This window comes from Pipistrellus kuhlii, unplaced genomic scaffold (assembly GCF_014108245.1).
Source record: "Pipistrellus kuhlii isolate mPipKuh1 unplaced genomic scaffold, mPipKuh1.p scaffold_m20_p_78, whole genome shotgun sequence".
NCBI classification, from domain to species: Eukaryota; Metazoa; Chordata; class Mammalia; order Chiroptera; family Vespertilionidae; genus Pipistrellus; species Pipistrellus kuhlii.
Window position 1 is genome coordinate 806621 of NW_023425582.1, and position 13231 is coordinate 819851.

At 52.5% G+C, this 13231-nt stretch overlaps 1 protein-coding gene across 2 annotated transcripts in view; it reads left to right on the forward strand.

The window, feature by feature from the left end:
- Nucleotides 1–13231, forward strand: part of CSMD1 (CUB and Sushi multiple domains 1) — a 605853-nt gene that overhangs the window by 392342 nt on the left and 200280 nt on the right. The window lies entirely within an intron of this gene.

The window sequence follows — 13231 nt, forward strand, 5'->3', positions numbered from 1 at the left end:
CTTCATAGTCTGGCCTCTCTCTGCTTCTCGAATAGTATTGCCCTGCATGTCAGCAGCAGCCACATGTACATACACACATATGCACACATTCCTACACACGCACTCACAATCTCACACACACCACAGGCTTTCCATAAATATAAATGTGTCTCATTCTTGTCTCACAAACATGAGAATGAGGATTTTAACATCATGTTCACTGTCGAGCTGGGATATGGTAGGGACTCAGTAGATAAAGATTGAATGAATGAATGTCCTTAAACCTGCCTCCTTCTCACCATCTTCTCACTATCTTACTAATATATAATTCCAAAGTCACGTTCTCAGACACTCCTTTCCTACACACTGGGGCAGGGCCAGCCCACTTCACAGACCCAACGAGGCAGACACGCATTGCCCTGATCCTATTGCTTCCAAGAAGGACATCTGTCACTCGCTGACAATGTCTATGGATTAGTTCAGGTGATTCCTCTTTCTCTTAGGATGTACGCTTCTTCATGAAGAGCCTTGCCTGGACTCGGCTGTGCACTCAGAATGCCGTGCATGCCGCATAATAAACAAACGGTGACTGGGAGTGACGTATGGACTGCCTTTCACACTTACCACCATAGCTTAGTGCCAGGCACACAGCAGTTCACATTGTCATCTATCATCTGCCACCTGCCTGCCTATCACTCATCTATCTGTATCTCATAGACCTATTGTCTGTCTATCATGTCTCTCTCCATCATTTCATTTGTCATCTGTATGCCATCTACCTACATATAATTCATCTAGCAACATCTATCTATCATCTATATGCTTTCTACTTACATATCATTCATCTACCATCATCTATTTGTCATCTCTATGCCATCTACCTACATAGCATTCATCTATCATCTATGATCTAACTATCATCTATATGCTATCTACTTACATATCATTCATCTATCACCTAATTATATCACATTTATCTACCTATTGTCTGTCTATCATCTGTCTATCTATCATCTATCATGTATGTATTTATCATCTGTCATCTGTATGCCATATACCTACCTATCTATATCTCATGTATCTACCTATTATCTATCATCTATCATTCATTTATTTGTTTATTTCTATCATTTCTCAGTATTGTATTTATTCTATGTCTGTCTATATCTATAATAATAAAAGTGTAATATGCTAATTAGACTGGACGGCTGAATGACCTTCTGGACATTTTTCCAGATGTAGCAGGGGCTCTGAGGGCCCAGGCAAGCTGCTGCAGCTGTGAGGGCCAAGCCCCATGCATGAATTCCATGCATCAGTTCTCTAGTCCTATATAATTAAAGCCTAATATGCTAAGTGTCCGGTCATCTGTTCAACCAATCAGAGCATAATATGCTAACAATATGCTAAGGCTGCTCAACAGTTGCTAGGATGTGTACTGACCACCAGGGGGCCTATGTTCCAACCAGTAGGTTAGCTTGCTGCTGGGGTTCAGAAGATTGAGACTGAGCGAGATGGGCTGCACACACCCTGGAGCCCTCCTACAGTCCCTCCCCAGCTGGACAACCTCCAGCATCTCTCGCTCGCCCTATCATGCACTAGGGGGATCCCTGGGCCTGGCATGTGCTCTTACAATCTAGGACCCCTTGGGGGATGTTGGAGAGATGATGTTGTCCCGATCCCACAGGCCAGGCCGAGGGACCCCACTGGTGCATGATTTCACGCACTGGGCCTCTAGTATCTATAAATCATCTATGTCTGTCTATTAATCATGTGGACATGGGATCATATATCTTATCTTTCAGACATAAAGGACAGATCTCAGGAAATGCTACAGTAGAAGGCACATGGACATGAATCAGACTTTCCTTCTTCCCCTCAGGGGAGTTCCTACTCAGAATTCTTAATTCAAGTGTGAATGTCAGGTGGTGAACACACAATACAGTCTACAGATGACGTATCACAGAATTTGAAACCTCTATGATTTCATTAACTAATCTCACCCCAATACACCCTATCATCGTAAAGAGGCGTGTCTGGCTGACAGTCCCTCCCCTGGGAGGTGGGAGCCATGCCCAAGATGATGAGCGAGGATGCCAAGCCTGGCTGGCGTGGTGGCACCTCAGAGGCAGACTTTGTTCCTGGCACTAAATACAAGGGTGTGAACGTGTGCAGAGAGACAGTTTACTAGCAGCCAGCGCTGATAGTGATAAAGAGTGAAGGCGGAAGGTGTTCGATGTGGTGGGGATTCCTCGTCCATCTCTCAGGGAGTCACAGAGGAACGCAGGGCCCACGTGAGGTCTGGGCCGCATGGCGGGCAGTGGCCGTCATGCAGCGGCATCTCCCAGGCCATCGGTGGTGGGACTCAGGGAGTCCCCAGGACAGGCTGTCAGAGCAGAGCAGCACATGAGCGTGCCATGGGACACCCCGGGACCCGCCGTCTATACACGTGTGTGTGGAGTGGATGGCTGTTGGTCTCAGTTTACGGCTGGGTTAGTCACATCCTGATGAAGACGGTCCTTAAAGTGCAGCCTGTGAACTCAGTCCGCCGAGCCTCGCTCTGCACAGAGCAGGCCGTCAGGGTTATTAATCTTAACCTTCCACCAGGGATCATTTCAAACGTGCACACCAGTGGAGAGAGACGTGCAGGGACCCGAGACCAACGCAGGAACCGTCAGTAGTGCTCCGTCTGCCCACCCACTCCGTCTTCCCCTAAGGTGTCTTAAAGCAAAAAACATCGTAGAATCCCACTGTACATGCTCAGTCTCTCCCAGCATGCCGTGGGGTGGGAGTCACACGGCGTGTGGCCCTGTCAGGGGCTTCTGTCGCGTAGGGAGTTGCATTTGAAGTCCCCCATCTCTTCGTGGCCTGGCAGCTCTTCCTGTGGCTGAACAATATCCGCTGTCCAATGTACCACTGTACCCACCACCTGCTGAAGGGTGCGTGCTTGCCCCCAAGCTCTGCCCCTGAGTCAAGCTGCTCTGCGCCTCCCTGTGCCAGTGTGTGTGGACATGCCTGTTCCACTTTGGATCAAAGCCGAGGCGCCCTACCACTGGGTGTGACAGCAGAAGTGGGTTTAGTCCCTGTGAGATGCCACCCACATGCCCCAGGTGTCCGCCACCCCCCCTCCTGCACTCCCTCCAGCGGCGAGTGGGTGCCCGGGGCTCCCATCCGGGCCGGCACGTGCTGCTGTCAGAGTCTGGGTCCGGGCCCTTCCGGGGGGCGCCCCGTGGCCGCCCTGGGGCCCCACCTGCCTGTCCCTGGTGAGCCGTGGTGGGGAGACGGTCCGGCGTGTCCTCTGGGTGTGCTCTGGGGCAGTGTCTCTCTGGGCCTCGGGCCATTTTCGTTGTTTTGTGTTTGTTTTCCTACTGTTGAGTTTTAAGATTTCATTGTGTAGTTTGAATGACAATGTTTATCTTTCACAAGTACTGTCCTCCCGCCTGCAGCGTGCCTTCTTATTCTCTGCACGTGTCCCCGAGCTCATGTGTCCTTTTAATCCTCGCCCGAGAATGCGGTTTTTCTTTCGTTTTTTTAATCGTTCTTAATTTTACTTATTTAACCCTCACCTGAGGATGTGTTTATTGATTTTATTCATTTTTTTCAGAGAGAAAGGAAGGGATATATATATATACATGTATGTATGTGTGTATGTGTGTGTGTGTGTGTGTGTGTGTGTATATATATCAAATGGTTGCATATAATACAGTCCTCAACTGGAAATTTAACCCACTGCCCAGACATGTACCCTGACTGGGAATCAAACCTGTAACATTTTGGTGTTCGATCACAATACTCCAACCCCTGAGCCCCCTGGCCAAAACACAGAATACACGTTTTACATGTTCATGATGTCCAGCTTCTCATGTTTCCCACAGACATCATACTTCTGCCGTTGGGTTTCAGGAATCATTGCCAGGCCCAGGCCCTCTGGGTTTTTCTCCCGTTGCCTCCTGCAGAGCGGTCTGGTTCCTCATTCCACACCGCGGTCTGCATCCTCGGAGCCTGCGGCCGTGGAGGGGGCTCTGTGTCTCCATCAGTGCGGCTGCCTGTGGACGCTCCCCTCTCCCAGCACGTCTGCTGAGGGTCCCACTCTGCTGCCAGGTCCCCCCTGTGCTCGGGTCAGAGGCAGCTGGCCTCCATGTGCGGGTCCCGCTCTGGGCTCTCACTCTCTCCCCTCGCCCTGTGGGTCTGTCCCACCACACTGGGGCCGTCTTGCTTGTGCAGATTTACAGTATTTACCGTACTCTTCCTTCCTGGCAGCCTGGCGGAGCCTGTCACAGGCTACAATTTCACCCGAACTTTCAGAATGTAAATGTGTTTCTTAAATTGAGGGTGAAATTGAAATTCAGCCTGAGGAGCGACACCGAATTTCAATTTATTACAGAAGCCAGGATTGATGTGTTTTTTTTCCCCAAGTTTCTTTCTCCACACTTCACGTGGCTGTGATTCTTGTAAGTGGTTTCTGGTATTGATCGGGCGCGTGCATTGCAGCAGAGGCTGGCACACGTGGCAGAGAGCACATCTACCATCCCTCCGAGAGCAGTCACTGTGTCCGCGCTACAGCAAGGACCGCAGCGCGCAGTAGGGCCACGAACCCCGGCGATGTGGTAGGTCCGGCTGGTTCTGATGGCCAGCCCTCTGCCCAGCATGCCCTCCTGGGGAGGGTCAGCCATGAGGACATGTGCCGCTGGAATGTGCACAAGGGAACTTTAGGCGACTCCCACCTCACACCTTACACTTCTGTGGCCTCCATGTCAGAGTAAAAGGGCCAGGGTTCAGGATTTGGGGTAAAAATGTACCGCGAGTGCATTTCCTGAATCAACCAGCAGATGTGACTGTGCCCCTGACGTCCAGGACACCCACAGGATCTTGCTTTTTTCATTTTTTTAAAAATACAATATATCTTATTGATTTCTTTACAGTGAGGAAGGGAGAGGGATAGAGAGCTAGAAACGTTGATGAGAGAGAAACATCCATCAGCTGCCTCTTGCACAGCCCCCACTGGGGATGTGCCCGCAACCAAGGTACATGCCCTTGATCGGAATCAAACCTGGGACCTTTCAGTCCGCAGGCCAAAGCTCTATCCACTGAGCCACACAGGTTTCGGCATTTTTTTAATTGTTGAAGCTACCACAGGTGCCCCCACCAACCTGTTTGCCTCCCTCCACCCTCCCCTCTCCCCCGGAGTCTCCCCACAGAACCTCTCACTTTTATTGCACCTGAGCAGTAGCTGGTGGGGGAGTGCCTCACGGCGGCTCACAGCCTGGGGGTCAGGGGCTGGAGTGCATCCGTGAGCAGGCAGGCCCCGGCCCTCACTGCAGTGCTCAGGGTTAACGGTAAAGGGAAGGTCTGGCCCTCGGTCAGCGCAGCTGGGGAGCAGACAGGCGAGTGGGATTAGTGGAAAGTGGGGGAGGGGGCCAGCTCAGGGCCGACCGGCTTCCTGGCACCGAGGGGGCCCAGCCGGTGTGAACGGAGGAGGACCATGGACGTGGATGGAGGCCGCTGTCTCCTCTCTGGAGGGACCACGTGGGGGAAGGTCAGGGGTGTGACGGGTGGACGTCACCGTAGCTCCAGATCTCGCTGACGTCCAGGCAGCGGCTGGTGTCCAGCTGTCAGCCATGGACCCCAGGGCTTAGGGTCCCGGGAGGGGCCTTTGGAGCAGAGCCACAGAGGGGGCACCCCAGGACCAGCTAGTCACTTTGGAAGGAAATGGCTGCACAGGGAGATCAGGCGACAGGCAGAGAAGACAGGCAGAGAAAATTAAAACCGAGACAGTTGTGTGTTGTAAACTGTCTATATATATAAAAGCCTACGTAATCGGCCAACCAGCTGACTGTCTGGTAGCTGTGATGCTCAATGACCACCAGGGGGCAGACGCTCATTGCAGGAGTGGAAACCACAGGCATGGAAACATGGGGCAGACTGATGGATCTCAGAGGGAAGGGTGAAGGGGGGGTGGAGAGAAGCAATTAGCCAAAGACCTTATATGCATATGAAAGGCCTGGAGCACAGATCCGTGCACCGGGGTTCCCCCAGCCTGGCCTGTGCCCTCCCACTATCCAGGACCCCGAGGGGGATGTCGAAGAGCCAGTTTCGGCCCGATCCCTGCAGGCCAGGTGAGGAACCCTATTGATGCACAGATCCCTGCCCTGGGCTTCTGGTGTTTTTATATGGTTTTTTCAGTAATGCCTCTTCTTCCATCACTTAATGTAAAGGAAGCTTCATGTTCTTCCATTGAAAATAGACTTGGACTTCTTTTAGATACACCATTTTAGTTAGAACATAGACATGTTCTCTCCATTCCACTCCGGCCTGTGAGTGATTGCAGTGTTGTTTTCTGTCTCCATATATAAAGTACCTCATACTCCAGTGTCCACACTCGGCCTTTCTCTTGGTTTTGTGCAAGTGCTGAGCTGGACATACGACAGGTCTCAGTCGGGACTGTCTCTCGGCACTGTTCCTTCAAGGCAAAAAGGATGATGTCACTTTGCTATCCATGGTTTCATTTCTTTATTTTTAATGAATGTATTGTTTTCAATCCTCCCCTGAGGATATTTTTCCATTAATTTTTAGAGAGAGGGGAAGAGAGGTAGAGTCAGAGAGAAACATCCATGTGAGAGAAATGCATGGATGGGTTGCCCTCTGCATGTGCCCCAACCAGGCTGCAGGCCAGGGAAGAGCCTGCAACCAAGGGATGGGCCCTTGACCAGAATCGAATCTGGGACCCTTTGGTCTGCAGGCCAACGGTCTGTCCATTGAGCCATACTGCCTAGGGTGGTATCCATGGTAGTAAATGTGTTGGATCCTGCAAGTTATTGGATGTAGATTGTATATATTTTTAAATATATTTTATTGATTTTTTACAGAGAGGAGGAGAGAGGGATAGAGTGTTAGAAACATCGATGAGAGAGAATCATCGGTCAGCTGCCTCTTGTACCCCCCCCCCCTACTGGGGATGTGCCTGCAACCAAGGTACATGCCCTTGACCGGAATCAAACCTGGGACCTTTCAGTTCGCAGGCCGATGCTCTATCCACTGAGCTAAACCGGTTTTGGCTAGATTATATATTTTATACCAGATACTGGAATATCTTCCACCGAACTCCTTGTCCGCCACCTGTATGTCACCAGGTACACCTCCCCCAGGGCCTCGTGTGTGTGAGTGCGCTAATCCATGGGTATAGAGAAGGCACTCCTGGGAGTCTTTCCAGCCAGACCTCCAAAGAGAAGAGGCTGACCAGAAGTTACTCTTACAGTCTCCTAGAGGCCCGGGGCACGGATTTGTGCCCAGTGGGGTTCCTAGGCCTGGCCTGTGGAGATAAGGTCAAAACTGGCACCCCGTCATTCCCAAGGGATCCCGGATCTCAAGAGGACATTTCTCATGTGACACACCCTACAACTGGGCTCCCTCCTCTCTGGTTCCGGGTGAGGCACCCATGAACCGCAGCTGCCAAGTCAATGCAGCTCGACAGCTCTTGCATTGAGCGTCTGCCCCCTGGTGGTCATTGTGTAGCATATCTATTGGTTGGACAGTCGGACCGTCACTTAGGCTTCTAGACTGGTAGAGTGGAATGGACGGTTAGACGGCTGAGTCACTGAATTCTGTGAAGTGAGTGGAATGAGCCCCAGACAATCGTATTTTTTAGTCCTTCCTCTGGGGAGATCTTCAGCCCCCATCCCACAGGCCCTGGACTTGTTTGCCTCCTGCACGCACCCCAACCATCTCTCCTTGAAATGGAATTTTTCGATATTTTTTTCACCACAGGTTGGTTGGAACCCTGTTGAGTCAATTACTTGATTAAAATGAAGTTGGATAATCACAAAGACAAAGACACTGATTATTTTCCTGACAAATTGTATCTCATTTGGTCAAAACAACACAGAAATAAAAGATACACCAAAACCTAATCTTGTAGCAGTAACTTGATATCAATGAATAGTTAGGTTTGAATCCATTAAAAAATTTTTGTTGTCATCACTTATACTGTCTACCTTCCTTGGATGTCATTTAAAAATTAGTTCCATGGATAGATTATAAATATACACACACACACACACGCACACACACACGTGCATGTATTTGTGAGTGTGTACTTCAAACATGTAGGAGGTGGCAAAAGGAGATTTACAGTTGCTTGTATGGGAAATAGTGAAGTATCTAATGGATCGTTGTGCAAGAATAAACTGTTTCACGTACTCACAACCGTAAGCCGACGTTAGCCCCACCCTGTACACATACAAATACAAAATGAATCTTTAAAAGTGCAATGCATGTGTGATGCACAGGCAGACAAGACGGAGTCCTGGTGAAATGCAACGTTTCCGTGGAATCTCAGTCTCTGAGAGTCAGCCTGGGGACAGGATGTGTGGCTCGTGGCCTCAGTGATGAGTCCTCACCCAGCGGAGCCCTGGCCCTCGGGAGAGCTGTGGCCAGTGGTGTTCGTACGTGTCCTCCTGGACGTATCCCTGGAATCTGTGCTCACGCCACGATGAGAGGAAGGGACATGGGCATGTACAGCTTCCTGGTTTAATGGAGAGGAGAGAGAAGGGCCCCATTTTCCGGGGTCACTGACTTGATGGAAGAGAAAATAGCACAGAGCCCTCGCACTTCCTGCTATTTCCTCATAAAAAATAAAAAAACTGATGCTATGGACCCCTCCCTGCAAACGTCTCGTGGGATGTGTTGAGGGCCCGGCTTCCCCTACCCCCCCCCCCTCCAATTTCCATTCTGCCCAAAGTTACAGGCTTTGAGGAAAGCACTGATGTGATTGACAGGAAACCGGAGCAGAGAACTATCTCGGGAGAAAGACAAACATTGTAATCCTATCGAATAAAGATGGAATATGCAAATTAGCCGTCACACCATCACAAACACACAGCGACGCCCATAGCCACAAGATGGTGGTGCCCAGTCCCCTCAACCCCTCTGTGTGGCAAGACCCATCCTCACCCCCCCAACCCCCTACACCCCCCGCAGCTGCCCAGGGCCACCTGAGGCTCAGGTAACCAGGGCCAGCCAAGGCTTGAGCTATCAGCAGTGGCAGCAGCAGAGGTGTGATGGGGGTGTCATTTTCCCCTGACTGCCGGGTCATCTCCCTCACCCGGAAGAGAGGCCCTCCCCTCCACTCTGTTGGTCTGGGGATGCTCTGCAGTTCCTCTCGCTCTGGAGGGAATGGCCTCTTTGTTCTTCTTTGAAACCCTGGCTCTGTGTTTGGGACAAGTGTGTGTTCGGACCGCTTCTCCGACCCTCTCTCCACACACGCTCTCCACTGGCCTCCTCACTGCCCTGGGGCTCTGGTCTCACTCGTGATCCCATGTCTCTCCATCACGCCTGCCAGACACAGAAGGCGGAGTCCTGGCACGTATGTGTGTAAGCTGGAGCAAGATGGGCAGGGAAGAGAGGGCGTATTGAGATAGTGCCACGGTGTGTAAAATGTGATGACGCAGAGCCTCTCCCAGGTGGGAGAGAGAGGCCCAAGGACAGGAGAAGGGATATGTGTGCTCTCGTACCCATGCTCACTGCTGTTGGTCACATTGCATTTCACTGAATCCGCTGTTGATTCAAGGCTCTGCTGACGGCATCCGGCGCTGACTCTCTGGGCTGCCCCCGGACCTTATGTTGTATTAGGATGAGACATCACTGCCTCCCCGAAGGCCCCTGTGGCAGGCTGATCCCTGTGTAAACACAGAGCACATGCAGAAAGCACTCAAACTTGTAAAGCATGTGTGTGAGTTTATTTGAGCCAAATCGTTGCCAGTTGCCGGGAAGCAGAATCTCAGTGGATTGAGACGATGCTCCGGAGAACAGCGGGTTTCACCTTGTTTTAAACATTACAGTCAGAGGAGGGGGCCTGGGTGGGTCACAGGAACTCACTGGTGATGGGTTGGGGAGGCGGAAGGAATCAAGGGGGAAACCTCTGGGATTGGGTAAAAGTGAGATGATGGACACATGCTTCTCTCCCTATGTGGTGCAGGACAGGCAGCAGGCAGCACTAAACAGGATAATAGCAACAAGGGGGGGACCTGTGGTCTGACCGACGTGTGCATTGAGGTCAGCAGGGGCTGCCCAGAGAGGAACTTGCCTCAGGAAAAGTCATTAAAATCTTCGCCAAGATCACACACGGGAGCGGGGTTCACCTTCCTGCAGCCCCTCTGGACCCTGGGGGTAGGGAGCAGCTCTGGGTCAGGCCTCAGGCTGACCTTTGGCAGAGCCACAGACAAGTCCCAGCGGGGACAGCAGAGCTCTCCCAGCATAATTAAGCCTGACCTGGTAGTCTCGCTCGTTCCTTCCTAAGCAGCTAATGGGCTGTGGGAGGTGCAGCAAGTGCTGCCAGAACAGGAACCTTTGTGTTCGTGTTCATCTACCCTTGTTTTAATCAGACTATAAAATCAAGCACCGGGCCCTCGCTGGTTTGGCTCAGTGGATAGAGCGTCAGCCTGCGGACGGAAGGGTCCCGGGTTCGATTAGGGCACATGCCTGGGTTGTGGGCTCGTCGCCAGTAGGGGCCATGCAGGAGACAGCCGATCAATGATTCTCTGTCATCGCTGATGTTTCTGTCTTTCCCTCCCTTCCTCTCCTTTCCTCTCTGAAATCAATAAAAATGTATTTAAAATAAAGCATCACTTGCAGCCTGGGTCTTTTGTGTCCTCATCCAGGCCTGGGAGATCCACCGGGCCCCAGCTGTATTCTCTCGTCTGTCTTTTCTTCAGTCCTTCACCGGCCCTCCTCGGGCTCATCCCTGACTGTGCTGGCTCGGCACACGTAGGCCTCGGCACAGCAGGCAGCAGAAGCTGGGGAAAAGTCGCAGAGCACAGTGTGTAGCTCCCCAGGATTGGTGTGGATTCCATCCCCATCCCTGCCCCATCCCTGCCCCATCCCTGCCCCTCCCCAGGACCCAGACAGATCCCCCCTGCCCCCCCCCACTGCCCCACACTGAGTCAGAGAGGGATAGGCTGGTGAGGAGGGGGCCAGGCAGATGCATGAAGGGGAGATGGAAGGGGCAGGGTTGTGGCCCTGGGACACCTCCATCCCCCCCACCCCCAGGAAGCAGGGGCCATGTTGGAAGCTCTGCCTGCAAAAGGCCTAGTGAGGCTGAGACCAGGCAGAGCGGCCCTTGAGGATGCATTTGGCGGGAGCCTCAGAGTCACTCACGGTCAGCGGCTTCCTAGCTGCAGCCTGGGCCCCCAGTGAGGCTCGGGGGACAGCCCTACGTCCCGAGGTGTCCCCTTCCCCCTGGACCCGAATTACCAACCACAAGGTTTTTATTTACATCTCCAAAGGAAGTGATTACTCTCTTAATGGAAGCAGTTTTCTCTGATTTTCAAATGAGGGCGTTCAATTTTTTTTTTTTTTTTTTTTAATCAAAGTAGATTTTTGTTTGGGCTCTTCATTACAAAGCAGTGTGGGCCTGGAGGACATGGGAAATGCAAATAAGAAACAAGCTGTTTAGCAAAAGCCACCAATTATGCGACGCGGAGACACAGCTAATAGAAGGGGATATGGCGTGGCTTTTGTTGTGTGCGTGTCAGATTTCCCCGTAGACGACAAAATACTGTCTAGCTGTCTCTGTTGGGCCTTGCTTTGTACTGGATCTGTTGTGAATATTTCTCCGTGTGGACAAACATTCTTTTAAGCACATTTCGCTGGCTGAGCGGCTCTCCATTGTGCGGCTGTATCCCCATTAATTGAATCAGTTTTCTGTTGTTGGGAGCTTGGCCTGCGTCCAGGTCTCTGATGTTATTATACTGAGATGGTTATAAATAGCTTTATAGCTGGCATTGCTGAAAGGAGCTGTCTCAATTATTTCTTTTTCAAAAATATTATTTTTTTATTGATGTCGGAGAGGAAGGGAGAGGGAGAGAGAGAAACATCAATGAGGAGAGAGAACATTGTTCGGCTGCCTCTCGCACGCCCCCTACTGGGGGTGGAGCCTGCCACCCGGGAATGGAACCAGTGACCTCCACACAGGCCAGGCCTAGTGATTTCCTGAGCCGGAGTTCTGATGTGGGTGTGGGGTGGCGGGTGGATGTAGCAGCAGTGCGCCCTCCGGAATGCCAGCGGCCTGACGGGGCGCCTGCAGGGAGCAGATCTGCCAGCCCTCCTCCCTGCCCCAGACGCCCTTTCTTTGCACCAAAAATGACCTCACCCAGGGACCCAGTCCTGCCTGCTCTCACCTCAGAGGGACCCGCAGAGAACACAGCCACGGAGCCTACCACGCACACAGGAACCCTGTGCCTCATCCCCGCACCATCCTCCTCAGCTCCGGGGCTGGCAGGAATGAGATGCCGCTGGGACCCAGCTCTATTGTTAGCAGCTCATTGTTCCTCCCTCTGCGGGCAGCGCTGCCAGCTCACTCCGGACCTGCGGCCGTTAATGAGTCTCAGGAGGAGGCGGAGGGGAGGCTGAAGGCAGTTTGCTCAGCAGAGTGGTTCCGTCTCATGTGTGTGTGCCTTTGGGAGCCTCAGGCCCTGAGCGCCCGACAGGTGAATGGAAGCGGGCGCCCCCAGGCGTCCGTGGGGAGAGACCGGGGGACCACGGTTAAGTCACGCACTGACCACGGAAGGCGCGCGTAAAGAGTGGCGTGCGTTTGGCAAAGCTTATGTGCATATGATGGCCCTTTCCTCTTCCCTCGCGAACACAGACCCGTCTCGCCTGCCATGCCTGGTGCTGAGCACTGAGGCCCGGAAGCTTTTACAGTTTTCAAAATTCCTCCAGAGACCCTGTGACAAAGCCCCCACCTCTGGTGTCCCGTCCCTGAGACCAGCCCCCTCTCACTCCCCCCCTCAGGAGCCAGCCTCCTGGTTCTCTGTCCCCAAGACCAGACCCCTCCCCCTCAGGGGCCTCCTGGCTGCAGGTCACCTGCCCTCTCCTGGTGCTGACCTCCAGCCTCTCTCTGGCCCGAGGACTTTCTAGGCTGCAGACATCTTTCCAGACACAGACACGCAGTCAGTCTCCTTTCACGCCTACAAGTTTCTCTGCCAGAGAAAGCCACGGGGTATTTCTCCCAGATGCCCTCAGCGACTTCCTCTCCTCCTGCTGGCCCTGCCACCCCTCTGTCCCCAGGGCCCAGGATTCCAGAGCAGCGGGGGCGAGGGCGAGGGCAGGGGAGAAGGCTGGCCATAGAGTGTACTCCTCCTGGCAGATACTTATAGGATTTATTACAGTCAGACCAGGGGAGCCAGGCCAGCGTGGCTCAGAGGTTGAGCATCGACCTATGAACCTGGAGGTCACGGTTCGATTCCGGGTCAGGGCACAG